The sequence below is a fragment of the Elaeis guineensis genome, chromosome 6 (genome assembly GCF_000442705.2).
Source record: "Elaeis guineensis isolate ETL-2024a chromosome 6, EG11, whole genome shotgun sequence".
NCBI classification, from domain to species: domain Eukaryota; kingdom Viridiplantae; phylum Streptophyta; class Magnoliopsida; order Arecales; family Arecaceae; genus Elaeis; species Elaeis guineensis.
This window is the reverse complement of record NC_025998.2, coordinates 130784137-130802596: the sequence shown is the minus strand read 5'-3', so window position 1 is coordinate 130802596 and position 18460 is coordinate 130784137. Positions and strand designations below refer to the sequence as shown.

The following is an 18460-nucleotide window of genomic DNA, read 5'->3' as shown; positions in this document are numbered from 1 at the left end:
CTGGGGCATATTAAATTGGGCGACCGTCCTAGACTCCAGATCTAGACTTGTATTGATATTTCAATAGGATGTAAGGATGATTTCTATAATATTATAACAAAAAAAATAATTAAATAGATTAATGATGAATTTTATACACTGTTTAACGAATATATCTATAAAAAATTATTGCACGTAGATTAATTTTTCAATAATAATTAATATTTAAAGTATGTTAATTTTTAATAAAAAAAATTTCATTTTTTTATTTAGTCCTAGGTCTAAAAAATGTCAAAACCGGTCCTGATTAAAGAGACTGGAGATATGAATGACTCCATTTCACTTATTTATTGGATAAAAATCCGAATCCAATAACAAATCATCCATCATCTAATCCTCTCTCTTGTATTAACTGTCTAAATAGTACTCGTGCTTGTATGCTGTTTATCTAATAATAAGACCAGGAGGATTTTAATGAGCTGTAAAAAAAAATATTTTGATACTTTTTTAATTTTAAATAAGAAAATATTGTTTCATAGCATTTTTAAGCAAGTGCATCCTTGCTTATCAAACCTATTAAAATTTACATTACCCAGAAGCTCCCTAGGATTATTTATTAATTAATATCTGAGTTTTGTCTTGACTAGGCTTTTAGTTTGGTGTCCAGAATGATTGCCTTTTCCAAAGATAGGGGAGAAAGGAAAGTACTATCACTTGCTAATCTAATTTACATCATCATTGCTTTTCTTAAAAGTACCAGTAACATGGTGGAAAGTCATTAGTTGGATCACACTTCAAACATCAATAATCGCTGTTCATTTAATTATTGATGACTAGTGAGTTGACCAATGAGTAACTATGATCAAATCCTTCTTTAACTACAGCTCAGAGTACTGCAAATTTTCTATTACTTGTTACCAATAATATAACCAATCAAGCCTATACTTCTCTTAAATAATTATTTTTAAGAAAAGGTCTGGACAACTTACAGATCATATAATTTAAATTAGAAAATAATATATGTCTACTACTCAATCACACAAGAAGTTTCTCAGATCCACATAGTGCTTGCTCTTGATTCAAGTAAATATTCATATGTCAACCAGAATGGGGATCGGATATATCCCTAGATTTTCTCCGGCGGTGGGTCCGACTTCTAGGGCTCTGGTTCCAGGGCGTTCGAGATGGAGATCCTCAACAAGCTCAAGAATCTCGATGCCGATCCCAAGATCAACAAGGCTTTCTACAGCCGCACGCTCTCGGGAGGCCTCATCACCGTCATCTCCTCCATTGTTATGCTTCTCCTGTTCATTTCCGAGGCCCGTAAGTTCTTTAAGAAAATATATAAATATAAATTCTGGTTGTTTCTTTGATTCAGGTGATGATTTATTTTTAGAAAGGTGTAAACAAATGCTTCACGGGGTCATGTGGTGAAATAAAAATGAAATTTTGAGTTTACTGGCTTTTGTTCGTAGATTGTTATCAATATAAGAAAGTTTCTGAAAGAATACGTCATGTGATTATGGATTGAACAAGGCTAAGATTTTGAGCCGATTCTTATTATTTGTTCAACCTCAAAATTTCTGCAACATCCCGTTTGATCGTAGGACCATAATGGATCGGTCAATTAGCATTGCATCTTGACAATGTACTACCCATTGGATCAATTTGATGTGGGACCTTAGGTACACTTAGTTTTATGAAGGATTCTCCTGTTTGGGGGTCAAAACATGTAGAGACAGATATCTCAATATATAACTTGGCCTAAAAGCAAACAGTGGAAGCGGAAATGCTCATTGATCTAGGCTAAAATGTGCATGAAGCATCGTAACCGATGAATTAGCAGATCATATTCGATACAAAATTTTCTATTTTCTTTCATAAATTTCTGTGCATGATCATGTATAGCAGGCCTAAATGCCATGACCTAAATTCACTGCCTCCGTCTTGTATTATTTTGTTTAAATAGACTTTGCTTCTAGGTGGCAACTTGGGCTGCATGATGTGTACCAAAGTTTGGGTCTTGTCAGAAAATAAATATTGGTAAATATCGGGTTTGGTTTGCAAGCATCAAGTTATTTCAGATTTTACAAGGTTAGGGTTGAGGATTTTGCGATTCCACTTTTCACAGTCCTGTTCCAGGTTGATATATTACAAGTCTTGAATTTATATAATACAGAAATCAGGTTAACTGAGTCCAAGCTCAACCAACTTGAGAAACGAGAGCTAGAAATATGCCAGCATAATAACATCCAGCATCATAAGATTTTTTTTTTTTTTCCTTTTGAAAAATGTTGGAGATACTAGAACTTAGGACCTACTGCTCAATATCCTTTAGTGCTAAATATTGAGAGAGAGAGAGAGAGAGAGAGAGAGAGAGAGAGAGAGAGAGATTGGCAGTATGTGAAACAAGGTATATGTGGTCTGAATAAGAAAGAGGGAGCAGAAGGTTATGAACTTATGATTCAGTGACCCAGAAAGAGAAGTTAGGGAGGGAGCTGCCACTTGTTCCCCGTAAGATGATTGGAAATCTATTGGCTATCTCAGCAATTTCAGCCACAAGTATGACAAGCGTCAGACATGGCTCAAATATGGGAAACAAGCTTATGTTAAGTACCTGATCTTTAAAGAAGAGTAGACTTGAGGGGAACAAGATGCACTTAAAAAGAAGATACATGGAGGACTATCAAAAGAAACGAGCTTGGGTAGCAACTTGGACACACACAAGAATATTATTTGAAGGACCTAGCTATCATGAAAGAGATGAGCCTAGATAGAGAAGAATGTGATAGAATTTAAAATGTTGGCCCCCACATGAACTTCTTCCTCTGACTTGGTGAATAGCTTAATATCCTCTGTTTATGACTCTGCCCTATGTTTGTTTTAAAGTTATTGAACTTCACATTTTACATTTAAAGTGACTTGTTGCTTCATGAAAATATGGATTTGACGGCACATAATTGATTAATAATTCAAACAGATTAGTTTCATCTAAGCTCTCCTGTGGAAGCTAATCCTTGTCAGGTACCTTTTGAGTTGTAATTTAGTGATCTGTGACCGTGATCTGCATTTGTCACACAAACATATGTTTCTGTAGTTTTCATTGCATGTCTTTCTAAGCAGAATCATTTGCACTGAAGTGTCTGTAGATCTTTAGCATGTCTGAAGCATTATTATCTTATCCTTTTTTCTTTTTTTTTGCTGCAGGACTATTTTTTTATTCAGAAACTGAGACTAAGCTGATAGTAGATACTTCAAGAAGGGAAAGACTACAAATCAGTGTCAGTATTTAGCCTTCATTCGATCAGTTATTTTGTAAGATTTATTGTGTACACAAATTGCTTGCTTGGTGCATTTAATTTGTGTTAATAAACGTATTTCATGTTTCAAGAAATCTGAGAAATGCTTGTCTTTCTACAAAATTTTAACCTGCTACCCTTTGTAAAGAGTTTGAAATTATTCTAAACTATCTAACTTTTTCCATTGTATGTCTCTACTGCAGATATACTGACCACTGAGAAAATGTTTCATATTTACCATTTGATAATTGGAATAACACGGTTATGTTTTATGGTGGTTCCAATAACTTAGTGGGTGATATGTCTGATGTGCCTGTTTTGAATCAACATCTTTGAGTAGCTAACGTAGAGATATTAAATAGGGATGTTAGATGTTTTCTTATGGCTGACATTTCAAATTGCATCTATGGAACACATGGGACACCTTAACCAATTTTGTCAATAGAAACTGAATAATAACATTCTGTTTTGCAGTTTGATATCACTTTTCCATCCCTTAGTTGTTTGCTTGTCAATGTTGATACCATGGATATAAGTGGGGAGCAGCACTATGATATAGTATGTTCATACACCTCCCTTTTTTTCTAGACATTTTGCACCTGTTCTTCTCATTATCTTCAATTGACTTGGTGATCCTGTCGAATTACATTACTATGAGTTATGTTTTAGAACACATTTTATATCATAATCTCAAACACATACTACACCATAATGTCTGTTTACTTGCAGAGGCATGACATTATAAAGAAAAGATTAGATCATTCTGGCAATGTTATTGAGTGAAGACACGATGGTATTGGTGCAACCAAGGTTGGTAACTTGGTACTTTGAAAATCAATATTGGTTGCAACTAATATTTCTGAACATTTATGTGTTATGTCCATCTTTTTTGTCAGTAATATAGTATTTAAATCTTTGGAAGTTTTTTCTACAGGAAAATTATTACACTTTTGTGCTTGACAATCTTTGCAGGTTACAAACAAACTTTGTTAGTTGTTGTTCTTGTTTGCTAGATTGGCTTTATCATGAGAAATAAATGGTTCACTTGAATTTGCAGATTCTTGGAGTGATTTGTAAATGTCTTACTGATAGTTCTATTGAGATCTGATGTTCAACTTTCACTATCACAAAACTTCGACATTAGCGAACATTGTCTATGCTTGCTCCAGTGCATTGTACAGAAGCATACAAGGACATTGAAATTTAGCATATTGAGTTCTTAAGAGAAATTAGATATGCATCATGATTTTTTATCTCTAATTGTAGCCAAAACCATCACACCTTGCCACAGCTCTTTGTTGTATGTGATTATGCATCACAATTGGTTCTCTATCACTTTCTCTTTAATTGGTGAGACTCTATAACCATGATTTTGATTCTTTTTAAACAAATTGTTTCTAACAAGAGTGCCATATCTTGATAGGCTGATTGAAGGCAGCATGTTGAAATAGGATTTTCTCTGTCATAGACTATTAAATTTTCTAGTCCTGTAAAATTATTTGGTTTGGAATGACAACAATCACGGTATGTTTGCAAGTAAAATTCTTAGATCATTGATCATTGAAGTTGATTGGAATCATCTAAAACTGATTGTAAGTAATTGACTTGCAAACTGGTCTAACTTTAACCTTTTCTGAAAATTTTTACCAAGATGTTTATTGATATCAGCCCATAAAATGACATGGAATTTCTTATAAATATAGAGGAAGGTTGAGAATATTTTAGAGTGCTCTGAGCTTCAAGTGGTTTTGCACATACATCACAGCTTTTTGTCTATTTGCATTGTATGGTTCTGGGTGTACTGTGAATCCTTAATTGTTTTTAACCATAATATTAGTGGCAGATTAATGTAAATAGAGAGCTATCTAGAGGTATTAGATGCTATTGTGGTTTAAACCTGTTGCTTTGGAGCACAAATGTAAGTTGGCATTATTTTTAGTGTGGAGGTACCTGATGGTGTTAAGCCTTTTTAATTTTGTGTCATTAGCTTAATTGTGGGAATCTTCTAAGTCGGGTGCCGCACCTTTCACCTCTTTGATCCTGCAAGGTCTTGAACATCTAGTCATTAGTACCACAAATTATCCAAAATCATTTCTGATTTAATTAATTCTATGATCATTGTTTTTAAGGCTAAAGTTAGCCTTATCTATAGCTATAAGCAACCCTGCACCTTGATTGTTTAAAAATGCTTCCATTACTTATGTTTGCAGCTATATGTAATCCCATTGCATGAACTGTAGTTGTAGGTATATCTATTTTCCTATCTAAGACTTTTTCTCCAGATTTTCTAGTCATTTCTTGTGGTCATATAAACTTCTCATCTGTTTATCCATCCATCATTGTAGTTAGGGTCTTGCTTCATTCCTGAATAGCTATACATAACTCCTATCAGTAAAGAACTTTTGCTCAAGTTATTACAAATAGTTGCCATTTTTAACAATGCCAAATAGTTGTAGTCCTCCACAACTACATACAGACACACATATATATGTTGGGGAGGTTCTTTTAGCATGAGCATTGGCAAGACTTCTTGGCCCAAATAAAATGCTTTCAATTTGTTTCCATTCTTGTATCTACTTAAGATGATAACCATGAATTTGATTTATGTTTGGTAAACTCATTTTCTTTCATCATTTAGTGTTTTTGGTGTTCTTTTCCTAAGAAAAGATTGAGAGCAATCATGTTCCATTTTATCATGATGTTGCTGGTTCCTATAAAAATCTGCACATGGTACAGTTTTTTAGGGTTTGTGTCAGGTTTCAATGGCATGATTCTTAGAGGCAGGGGTCATATTATAAGAGACCAGGGATCAAAAAATGCACACTCTGCTGTATACTTTATAAATAAAGAAAAAAAACAGTTGTCCTTGGTGAACAAGAATTCTCTTTTTTCACAAACCTCAGTCATTAATCTTTTCACGTTCAAGCAAGGAGTCTTGTACACGACAGTGAAAACTGTTTTGCAAGGTCAGCAAAAGATCTTGTTGTCTCCCTTAGTTTACTGGTTTGGCTATTTGCTTGTTTTGTCAAGCTTTGTTCTATATAAATCCAGAAAAAATTGTCTGCTTAAACCCAATCCAAGGTGGTTCAGCACTTCATTGACAGCTTTACAGTATATCTGGCATGAGAATGGTAGGACTAAATAGTTAGTTTGGATAAGTTGCCATTATGACCCTTTTTGCACTAGGTCTCCTGAAGCATAAGTGGGTTGATGATCACAAGATATATAGGAAGCTTGAATGCTTAGGAAATGCTTATATTGCAAGTAGTATTAAAAAATATGAAATATTAGAATCCAACTTATAGGTGTTTTTTTTGTCATACCTGTGAGCTTGGTGGTTGTCTGGTTGTATCATACAGCACAATGGATTATTCATGGATACCAAAATGACAAAACAATACGTAATATTGCATTTGGTTAACTGTCTTGACTCTTGAGTGTGTATAATATCATCAGAACATGTGTAATGTGGTATAAGTTTAACTGTCTTGATATGATATAATATCAACAAAAGATATGTGTTGAAGAGTGCATTGGAAGTGTAAATCACTTGATAAATATGGGATTAATGAAGTTTCTAGCTTGGATTGAAATAATTTTTACCAGCTAATTTTCCAAGATTGACCATAGTTTTCAAGTCTGGTAGTTTCAGATAGTTTTCAGTCAATCCTGGCCAATTTTAGTTGCAGGTGAGAAGCTTGAGTTTCTAAACTTTGGAGGTGCTCTTGTTCTTTAAGTTCTGAATAGTATGGCTTGTAGTGGACTCTCAATGGCTTTAATGTGAAAACAGTCGATTGAATGTTTCTATTTTGATAGCTCATATCAATTCATGAATGTAAATTTGGTGTTCATTACAAAATCTATATTTTTTTCTTTGTTACAGACTTCTATGCTAATTGTCTCTGGAATATATTATTCTTTACCTCTTTCATATTTAAACATTCTTATGCTTCTTTCTTTCATACAGATCGAGAGGCCTTTACAAAGGCATGGAGGAAGGCTTAAGCATGATGAGACTTATTGTGGTTCTTGCTATGGTGCAGAAGTGGTATGGTATCTTAGCTGCACCAAAGTGTACCATTAATGCTGATTCTTGGTTGCATTGATTTTTTTTTTCTTGGGCTATTCTGCTTTTATTTTTCGTTAGAACTAAATCAAAGACTTTTGAGGCTTCTCTCAACTTCAAATATGACAGCTTGCTTGTTTTGATGCAGTCAGATGACGATTGCTGTAACTCATGCGAAGAAGTTCATGAAGCATATCAGAAGAAAGGATGGGCCCTAATGAATCCAGATCCGATCGACCAGGTCTACATAATGATATTGCCCATCTTAAGCTTGTCTTGCATTGGACTTATGTTGATTTTCAAGCATGTAATTTTTTTTTTTTAAACACAGTTTAGGACTGGCTTTGGGTTTGGTCCAAGTGACAGCTGCTTCATAGATATTGTTAACCGAATGATTAAATGGTTGAATGTGATTATAAATAAACATTAGATAGGAAAGCATGATTTACCGTACCTATCAGTACTAATGCATACCTACCGTACCGTACTATACTGGTACCGAACCGATATGTGGTATGGGGGCATGTTAAGTGTCAGTATGCCAAACCGATCACTGTACCAAGTATACCAATACAATAATAAGATGGTATTGGTACGGGGTCAAGTATCGAGATGGAAAATCTTGCAAGAAAGTGATGCAAACTTGCTGCTTTAAACCATGGTTTGTAGAACTAGACCAAACCACCTGGTTCACCCTATACCGAACCGGTGCGGAGCCAGGTCAGTTCAGCCCTATTTTTTGAAACCACTCTCAAACTGGTCATATCAAAATGTACCACCCTGTATCGAGGCATACCGCCCTCGTATCATATCAAACCAAAGTGTACCAATATGTACCAAGATAAAAATTGAAAAAAATTGATTTAATTTGGTCTTTTGAATCAGACCTAACCATCCAATTAACCCTGTACCGAGCCAAACCGACTGCTGACCAGTATGGGTCCCGGTACTGGTTCTGTGGATCTTGATTTAGACTGTTGATCATAATTAGGAAGTGGTCGGCAGCTCCACTACAACAATACATCTATCAAGGACAACCCAAAATATAGATTGGTTTTCTTTATCATTGTCTTGTTGTGCTCTGTTCTACAATTACTGAAAAGATATTACTAGCATTTTCCTAGTGATGACATAATCTGCAACTCTTTGCATAAAATGCAAAATGTATACATTGTAAATAAGTGCAGCAAGGAATACAAGACATAGGGCAGTATTGTGGTTGGTTGGTTTGACCCTGCTCTCTATAGAAGAATATCCATCAATTTGGATCATAGTTTTGATAAATGTTGTTACTCATGCATATGACTGTGGTACTTCTGCACCCTAGACATTTCACATAATTTGAACATCATTAGAAACAATTCCGTTCTATTTTAGGTTCGTTTGACATTTTTACAATTATATTTTTATTTCACCTTCAATGAGAATTGGATGAATAAAGATCAAATCCAATTATAGTTATCAAATTATTGTAATAAGATTTTTTCCTCCATGATTCTGACCTGAAGTTGAGGTAGCTCATAATTTTTAAGTCATAATTTCTGAATTTGGCAGACAAACTATAGTTTGGAGTAAAATGAAGCAAGTTATTTGGGTCCATAGATGCTGAAAATTTCAAAAGTTTCAAAATGATAACGTACTTGAGTTAGTGGCTGTAATGGAATAAAAACCTAGTATAGACTTTAGTCTCAAATGCACTTTACATGCACTGCTAGTTATGGCATGCTGTGTGACCTTATAACCCCGATCCTTCTCTACTTTTGATGCTCGTGACAAATGGATGCTGTCTTCTTATAAATGATGATACCATTAATTAAGTATGATCCACTTGATTCTTCCTGTACAAAGTAAATTACAAGAGCGCAAAATAAGCACAAAATATGAGGCAATTATCTTCAGTAGCTTTTGTTTATGAATTTTAAGGGGAATTATTCATTATCTATATGCTCTAATGCTGTAGGTTATGCTCTTCCATAAGGGCTTCAGTTTCTGGTCAGATACTTTGCACCATGATACTTGTTTTATGCTCAGTTCTCCTCTTCTTCTTGTTGCATTCTGAAGGCATAATTCTAAATCATTAGTTTTTTATGTCTCGCAAGTAATTTTTTATGCCTTTCAAATCTTGACTTTGTCTTGATTTAGTGGTGATCTTAAATGCCATTTCAGTGCACAAGAGAAGGCTTCATCTGAAAGATAAAGGAAGAAGATGGGGAAGGATGCAACATTCATGGGTTCTTGGATGTCAATAAAGTAGCTGGAAAGTTTCACTTCGTTCCTGGAAAAAGTTCCACAAATCCAACATTCATGTGCATGACCTATGGGCCTTACAAACAGAAAGCTATGACGTGAGTAGCATAAATTTACTTTTTGTTGCATTGTATTTGGATGTATTTATATTACAGTCTAGCTCATTTATCAAACGGAGCATCTTTACTGACATCCTTCCACTAAAAACACCAGATAAGCCACAAAATAAATAAGCTATCCTTCGGAAAAGAGTTTCCAGGTGTTAAAAATCCACTTGATGTGTAAGTTGCAAGGTGTACCTCTTATAATTCAGCTAATTTGACTAGTAAAAGTAATCATTCATTCTTATCTTTGATATGACATTTTGGGATCACATCTTTTTAATGCTTATTTGGTCTTGATAAAAATTTCAGTACACAGTGGACACAGCAAGCCTCATCTGGGATGTACCAATATTTCGTCAGAGTACATGCAACTCTGTGTTTTTGTCATGAAGACTTCTGAGTAGATTATTGTGTACAAGCTTTGTCGTAATCATCCTTTCTGGACACCCAAGTATTTAATATATTATTAATTTGTGAAATGTTTGGTTTTCATTTTTTTATACCTATATGCTATATACTCCTTAACTCTTTCTTTTGACATCCTATATGATTACACAAGCATTGTTAAGGGAATGTGTTCGGTATTTCTCAGGTTGTTCCCACATTTACACCAACATAAGGGGATGCAAAATTCACTCAAACCAGGTGAAGTTGGCTTTCATCTGCAACTCTTGTCCGGTGACTTGATACAGTCTGGCACCTGAAATTTGCTTTTGTTGTACTCGCAGTTTTCAGTAACAGAGCACTTCAAAGATGGCAATGTTTATCCCAAGCCTCCTCCTGGGGTATTCTTCTTTTATGACTTTTAACCAATTAAGGTGAGTGAAATAAGATTTCTTGGATGCTCATATCTGCTTGTTCTAAAAACTGTTTGGAGTTCGATTGAAAGTAATGATTAATTATCTGATATGAGAACAAAATTCAAATGTATATCTGTTAAAATCATGCTTGATAAATGGCTCCACCAAATTGCATATGCTTTGTCTTAGTAATAGGTGGCATGAAGTCTCTGTGATGTTTTAATCAACTCAATTCAGCTTCAGCATGTCTTCCATGCATGATCTTATCCTCATGACATATGAAGCCACCAAACAAAAAACTGTTCGAACTTCATAAAAAATATCTGTCATCTAAAACTATTATATTGCTGCTATTTCAAATTATTGATAACATTTTCTGATCGCAAATTCTAAATGTACTGGGGAAGCAATATCTTATTCATCCTATGCTGTCATTGTAAGAGTTCAGAAGTTGCCCTTTGTTGTAAATGGTTTCCTTTGTAACTTCTTAGCAGGATAGAGACAAAGGTAAGTTTCTGAGTTGTGTGATTTTATCTCAAGAAGCTGGCAAGTTGAGTTGGGAATAGTATATTATAAAAGTAGTGTGGAACAAGATTTATGTCAACATTCAATAAAGATGTGCTTGGTGCACTAATATAACATCAAATTGTTAGCAAGTTAAACATAACTCGCAGCAAAGGTAGGATGTGAAAAAGGTTGGCAAAGGCAATTATCTCTATGTAGGTTTTAGCTATGGCCTTGACTGTTGAGCTGAAAAACAATAACAAGCTTGAGGAAGATAGAAATCTGTAATGGCTAATTGATCTGTGAAACTGTTAGGCCAGCTTGCACTACAACCCACATGAAGCTATAATGCTAAACCAATGAAAGAAAGAGTACTGATATACCATGAAATAAGAAAGCTTGAAGGATGTCAATATCATAGAATAGTTAATACTGCCAGATTGAGTTGGTAAACTTGGCCATAAAATGACACCAAGATGCCACACCACCATCACTGAAATTGGCCAAAATGGAGAATCCTTTTTGGTATGTGAATTAGTATAAATGCTGGTTCAGTTGGTACGAGTCGGATTGGTTGTCTCAGTCAAAACTGGTTAGTATCATGTGGTATTGAGACCAGTTCATAGGGCATCCTAAAAAGGGCATAGTTTTTTTAAAAAGAATAAAATGTTGGGATAAGGAGGACATGTCCAGTGCCTTTCCCCACTTTTATCCATCCTTTGGGAGGAGAGACTTCTCCATTTACCTTAACCATGAGGAGAGGGAGGAGAGAGAGAGAAAAGAAAGAGAGAAAAAAGGATGTAGGCAAGGTTTTCCGAACTGTCCCAAACCGAACGGTTCAAACCGTGCCAAACCATACTGGCGGAAAATCGATCCAGTTTTAGCATAGAAAATGGCATGATGGCCGTCTCGATTGGAGGGAGAAGAAAGAGAGGGAGAGAGAGAGAGCGAGGGAGAGGGGGGAGAAGGAGAGAAGAGGAAGAGAGGGCCTCCGGTGGCCACTAGAGGCCATCTGAGCTCTTACCGAGCTCGATAAGGGTGAAAGGAGGAAAGGACTGAAGGAGAGAGAGGGAGAGGTCCTCCTTATCGGATGTACAGTGGTCGCCGAAGGACTCTGAAGGACAGCAACACTGTCATGACATCTCTGACGGCTAGCAAGCAAGTGGCGAGGGCGGTCGAGACCAAAGAAGTTGAGGATGGCCTTCGCCCTCCACTGCAGAATAGGGGTTTGTGATATAATCGAAAAAAAAACATGGAATAGGGACGAACTCCTAATCCACAGTGAAGCCCTCCCCGGCTCCTCGGTCTCGGCCGCCCTCGCCACTCACTCGACGGTCGTTGGAGATGTCACGACGGCGTCGCCGTCTATCCGAAGACCTCCGATGGCCTCTGAACACTAGATAAGGATTCTCTTTCTCTCCTTTAGTCCTTCCCTCTCTCCATCCTTATCGAGCTCAGTAAGAGCTCGGAGGGCCACTGGAGGTCCTCTTTTTTTCTCCCTTTCCTTCTCTCCCTCCCTCTCTTTCTCTTCCTCTCTTTCTTCCCCCTCTCCCCTTCTCTACCTTGTCGGTTCGGCCCGGTACGGAACCGTACTGCTAGCCGACTGGCACGGTGTCCAGTTCCGATTTTGCGGTCCTTAGGTGTAGGAGTCCATGAGGGTCTTGGCAGGGAGAAGAAGCCGGTGGTAGTGAAAAGAGGGCCATCAAATTTGGTGAGGCCCTTCTTCCTCCCCCCTCTCCTTTTTTTAGAATGACTAAAAAAATTGGCAAATAGGAGAAAATTAAGGGAAACTATGCTAATTTTTTCTTATTTTGTTTGAATTTCAGATATGCTGTAGGATGGAAAGAACCCTACGGCATGAAAATTCTTTTTTTTTTGATGATTTTTTATTTTCTATAAATTATTAATATTTTTGGATTAAAATATTGATAAAAAAGTCAAATAATAAAATTTGGGGACGAGCATGCATGTATGTATGCTACTTTTTTTTTTTTGCTTGGATTAGATGATCTGGAGCTCTATTTAGGTATGAAATTAGTTTCATCCATAAAAACTATATCATATGCAAGTAACATGCTCCAAGGAATATTGCCATGATTATGTATCGTAGTCCCATCCATAACTAGCACAAAAAGGCAAGAACTTAGATCCAATTTGTGTAAATCTATTGTTGGAAACTTGCAAGTATTAACACTAACAGTTCTTATAGTAGAAACTACTCCCCCATACATGTCCTTAATCTTATTAATATATCTATGAAACTCTTTATTATTTCTAACACTCACCATTAAACTTCTATAGAGACTATCATATACTTTCCCAAAACCAATAAAAATTATTTGAAGATCTCATTTCTTTTTTCTATATTTCTCCATTAACTTTTGAAGGAGAAAAATAGCTTCCATAGTCAACCTTCCTGGTATAAAACCAAATTGGCTCTTTGATACTTTTTTGCCACACCTTAATCAGTGCTTGATCTTCAGCTTGGAATGCATTAGGCATAGAAGCAGGGTTATCTTTTGAAGAGGGAAGGGTATTGGCCAAACGAAAATACATGTTCTAGTGTAAATGGGACTAATGAGGAATTTGGTAAGTGTGATAACCCAGCTGTTGGGCCTAAAGCTCATTAAGCCCACCCTAAAAAAAAAAAAAAAGGGAAGAAGACTCTCGATCGGAGTCTTCTCCTTCCCCGATTCCGATTAAAAATCGGAGTCCTAGGGCCATTGAAGGACCCTAGGATGAGCCCTATAAGAACCCCCCTCCTCTCCTCTGTGAGAGGACATAGCAATCACCGACGATTGCCGGTGTTTCCTCTCGATTTTCCCGGTTGAAGCCGTAGCCCCTCGATTCGTGCTTGCCGCGATTTCTGTCGGTGGGGTCATCGGAGGCTGAGATAAGCCCTTCTTCTCTTCCTCTCTCCTCTCTCCTTTTTTTCGTGCCTCTGTGTACAACTGTCGGCGACAGGTGTCACGGATTTCGTTAGAGAAGGGACCCCTGTTTGGTCTCTTCTTCTCTTTGATTTTCCGACGCCGGCGATCACTGCCGACCGCCGGCCTTGGCCTCTCCGAACTCGAGAGGGTTGCCCCCTGCCATCGGCCTTCATCGTGCTGGCTGCAGCTCGAACGATCGGTCAAAGGGAGGGGACCGTCGGTCCCCTGTTTCGGCCAGGAAAGACCACGGGAAGAAAAGAAAGAAAAAAGAAGGAAAAGAAAAAGAAAAGGAAAAGAAAAAGAAAAAAAAGGAAAAAAAGAAAAATAAAAAAAGAAAAGAGAGAATTTTCTCTCTCTTTCCTCTCTCTTCTCTTTACCTTCTCTCTCCAGTTTCTCTTTCTAAATTCTCTCTCTATTTTCTCTCTCTAGATCTTTTATCTCTTTTTATGGATTTTATCTCTCTAGGATCATTCTCTCTCTCTGATTGCATCACAGATCCTAGGATAAATTTGAGATGAAAATATGATGACATGAGATTGCTCCAAAATTCGTATAGTAGATTGGATCCCGATCCGATCCTTATTCAAAATTGATAAATCGATCATAGTTTATCCATATTAAGTCATCCTGATATGACCTCTAATGATCTCAATCATGATTGTCACTTTTGAAGGATACGAAGATTCTCTCTCCACTTTCTCTCTCTACTTTCTCTCTCATGATCGACTTTCTCTCTCTAAAAAGGTCTGTGAATCCTGTATCGAGTCATGCCTTCATCTTTTAAGGGCTCATATTGACTCTAACAAGATGATCCGAAGTTACTTTGATATCTGTGTTGTATGTCAACCTCATTTGATCATATCAAGTATCTTCCAAATTTATTATTAATGAACTCTATTGATTGATCTTGATCTAATCTGTGCTTCACAATTTCTTGATCAAGTTACTTAAATCTGACCCTCAGATCAGAGATCCTGAATTGCCTTGGTATCTGGATGGTCCGACACATCCGGACAGCAGTCCTCTTTCCTTATGATTTAATCTTATTATATTCATGGAATAGAAATTGATGATAATTTGATATTTTAAATAGGATTAGCTGATTCTTCTGACGAAGTCTGAAGATCTAAGATGAATGAGGTAATGAATCTTATGCTTCTTATTTATTTTTAAATAATCATATTTTTATGCAAAAAATTCTATTGATGAAATCATATTTTTCATAAAATAAGGATTAGCATATATGATATGAAAAGTATGTTTTATTATGAGCATTGATTTCATGAATATGTCTTATGAAAATAGCATGATTATGAAGCATGAATTTTATTATTTTTCATCTATATATATATATATTTTAAGAAAAAAAATATAAGGATTTCAAAGGCTCTCAGATAGCTATAAACGAATTCCTTCGGGAAGGTCGAATTCCAGAGCTAGCATCCACACGAAACATGGCCCTGCCAGCAAGTGTAAAGTTGGCACATGAATGAAGAACTCTGTCGATTAAGAAATATGGCCCTTTCACGGGTATAATAGTGACCTTAGCACAAATATCTGGGAGCAATGTTTCGAAACTTGACATGAATACATGATAAGAATGATTTATGATTCATGATTGTGAAATATATATGATTTTATGCATACATGATTGGTTTATGACTCGTTTTATTATATGCTATATGAAATACTTTATTTTGTATTATCTGTTATTTTCTAAATGTTGCATTATCATGAAAATCTTATGCTTGATCCGATAAAGAAGTGCAAGTTCTACTTACTGGACTAGTGTAGCTCATATTCTTTTTATTTTTTTTCTTTTACAGAGAAAAAAAGTTAAGATCGATGAAGGATTTAAACTTGAAGATCTGCATAGCAACTTGAAAATTTGGTAGCGGAAGTTTAGATTATTTTATGATCACAGATTCGTAGTTATTTATGAATGTTGAGATTCGGGTTGGTACTTGCTTTTAGATTTAGATGCTCTGAACCAATGTTGGTTCAATTATTTGATGAATAATGGAATTGAATATTTTTATTTGATGAATTTTAGATGATTATGATGGATTGGCTTCGTGTTATCGGAGGCTCATCCCTCGATAGCATGGCCGTGTTATGTCCCGAATTTGGAGCATGATATTTTATAGTATCAGAGCTTAGGTTATGATCAATTGAGATTATGATATAAGTGATTAGGATATGATAGAATAATAACAGACCTTAGTTTAAGATCACTGAGATTATGAAGTGATATCAAAACTTTATGTATGATCAATAGGATGTGACAGAGTGGAGTATAATGGATAATATCAGAGCTTAAGATTATGATCATTAAGGACGTGATAGAATGATATAAAGTTTAGGTTATGATCATCAGAGAATACTACTTAAGTGGTATTTGAGCTTAAGGTTATCATTATTAGAGATTGTGACTTTAGTAATATTTAAACTTGAGGCCAAGATCATGAGGAATATGATAGATATAAAAGAAAAGATTCAATAATTTGATTTCGAATCAATAGATATTATGATGAAATTTATGCATAAGTGGCATATGATGTCTATAATAGAATTGACGAGTTATATCTTAGATTTCAATTAGCAGGGTTGACCTGAATACGAGAAGTTTTGACCCTAGAATGAAGTGGGAGGTATTGATATGTTATGTTGGGTATATTCGATGACATTGGAATGCTAAACCTATATGGATAAAGGACATGATAACTTTACTGATTTTGATGTTAATTTTTTTTTACAAAGAAAGGTTGGTTTGGAAGTTGTCTAAATGATTGTAAGGTAAATCGAAGGTTAACTCAAATTAATTCTAGACATATTGAATTCTTGAAGAGTGGTGAAGCTTATGTAATAAGTTCAAACATAGAATGTGGATGAAGATTTAATTTTGATGTGCTATGCCTAAGAGATAGTAATGATAAGAAAATCTTAAATTTTACTCTAAATTTTATATGAAATCTGAAAGTTGAATCTATCTTTGATTGATTTAATATACAAAGATATTTTTATTTTTGATAGACTTAGATAATTTGATAAGTTGAGATTAGAGTGCACAGCAAAAGCGTGATGGTCTGAATTGATTAGAAATATTAATCCTTTAAATCAAAAGATATTATGAAATACGTTAGTTGTAAATAAGGAAAGATTTTACTGATAATAAAAAGATGCTAGAGACAAAATCTATCTGATCAAGGAAAGACTCAAGGCAGCACAAGATAGACAAAGAGTTGGGCAGATAGAAAAAGAAAAGAATTAAAATTTCAGGTCGGTGATCATATTTTTCTAAAAGTATTACCTACAAAAAGTGTCATGAGGTTTGGGAGACATGGCAAGCTGAGTCCGTAATATATTGGACCTTTTAAAATTTTGAGCCGAGTAGGAGATGTTGCTTACGAACTCCCTTTATCATCGGATTTATCTAAAGTGCAAAATGTCTTCATGTTTCACCACTTAGAAAATTTATACATGATCCAAATAATGTGGTAAAGTATGAGCCATTGCAAGTTCATGAAGACTTAACTTATGAAGAATTTTTCCTCCGAATTATTGATCGAAAAGAGCAAGTGCTAAGATGATGCATCATTCCATATGTGAAGATTCATTGGAGTAATCATAAGGAGAGAGAAGCTACTTGGGAGCTTGAAGATGATATGAAAATGAGATATCCACACTTATTTGAAAATGAAGGTATGTTAAATTTTGAGGACGAAATTTTTTTTAAGGAGGGTAGAATGTGATAACCCGTCCTGTTTGGGCCTAAAGCCTATTAAGCCCACCCAGAAAAAAAAAAAAAAGGGAAGAAGACTCCCGATCGGAGTCTTCTCCTTTTTCGGTTCCGATTGAAAATTGGAGTCCTAGAGCCATTGAAGGATCCTAGGATGAGCCCTATAAGAACCCCCCTCTTCTCCTTTGTGAGAGGACATAGCAATCACCGACGATCGCCGGTGTTTCCTCTCCGATTTCCCCGATTGAAGCTGCGGTCCCTCGATTCGTGCTCGTCGTGATTTCTTGCCGGTGGGGTCATCGGAGGCTGAGATAAGCCCTTCTTCCTCTTCCTCTCTCCTCTCTCTTTTTTTCATGCCTCTATGCACAACTGCCGGTGACGGGTGTCGTCGGATTTCGTCGGAGAAGGGACCCCCTGTTTGGTCTCTTCTTTCTTTGATTTTTCGATGTCGGTGATTACTGTCGACCGCTAGCCTTGGCCTCTTCGAACTCGAGAGGGTTGCTCCCTGTCACCGGCTTTCGCCGTGCTGGCTGCGGCTCGAACGATCGATCAAAGGGAGGGAACTTGTCGGTCCCCTATTTCGACCAGGAAGACCATGGGAAGAAAAGAAAAGAAAAAAGAAGGAAAAAGAAAAAGAAAAGGAAAAGAAAAAGAAAAAAAAAAGGAAAAGAAAGAAAAATAAAAAAAAGAGAGAATTTTCCCTCTTTCCTCTCTCCAATTTCTCTCTCTAATTTTTTTTCTATTTTCTCTCTCTAGATCTTTTATCTCTTTTTATGGATTTTGTCTCTCTAT

The 18460-nt window shown here is 35.9% G+C and overlaps 1 pseudogene; it reads left to right on the top strand.

Moving 5' to 3' along the window:
- The first annotated feature begins 724 nt into the window (after positions 1-724).
- The window catches only part of LOC105046500 (uncharacterized), a 73709-nt pseudogene continuing 55973 nt past the window's right edge, over positions 725-18460 (top strand).